We start from the raw sequence: 209 nt of genomic DNA on the forward strand, positions 1-209 counted from the left end.
GATTTAAGCATTTAACCACCACACACTTTCCAATAGTTGTCTTGCCCCCATACCTACTACCTTCTCAAATGCTCGTTTTAATTTTTATAGAACAAACAATTCTGTATAAGCAAAGCTCGTAAACAAAGCAGTTTTCAGAGATTCCGAAACAGACTTGGAAATTCAGAAACATTTCTGCTTACACTGAGCGTGCAGCCCCCGCTTATCTT

Source organism: Penaeus monodon, chromosome 34, assembly GCF_015228065.2.
Source record: "Penaeus monodon isolate SGIC_2016 chromosome 34, NSTDA_Pmon_1, whole genome shotgun sequence".
In the NCBI taxonomy this organism is placed as follows: Eukaryota; Metazoa; Arthropoda; class Malacostraca; order Decapoda; family Penaeidae; genus Penaeus; species Penaeus monodon.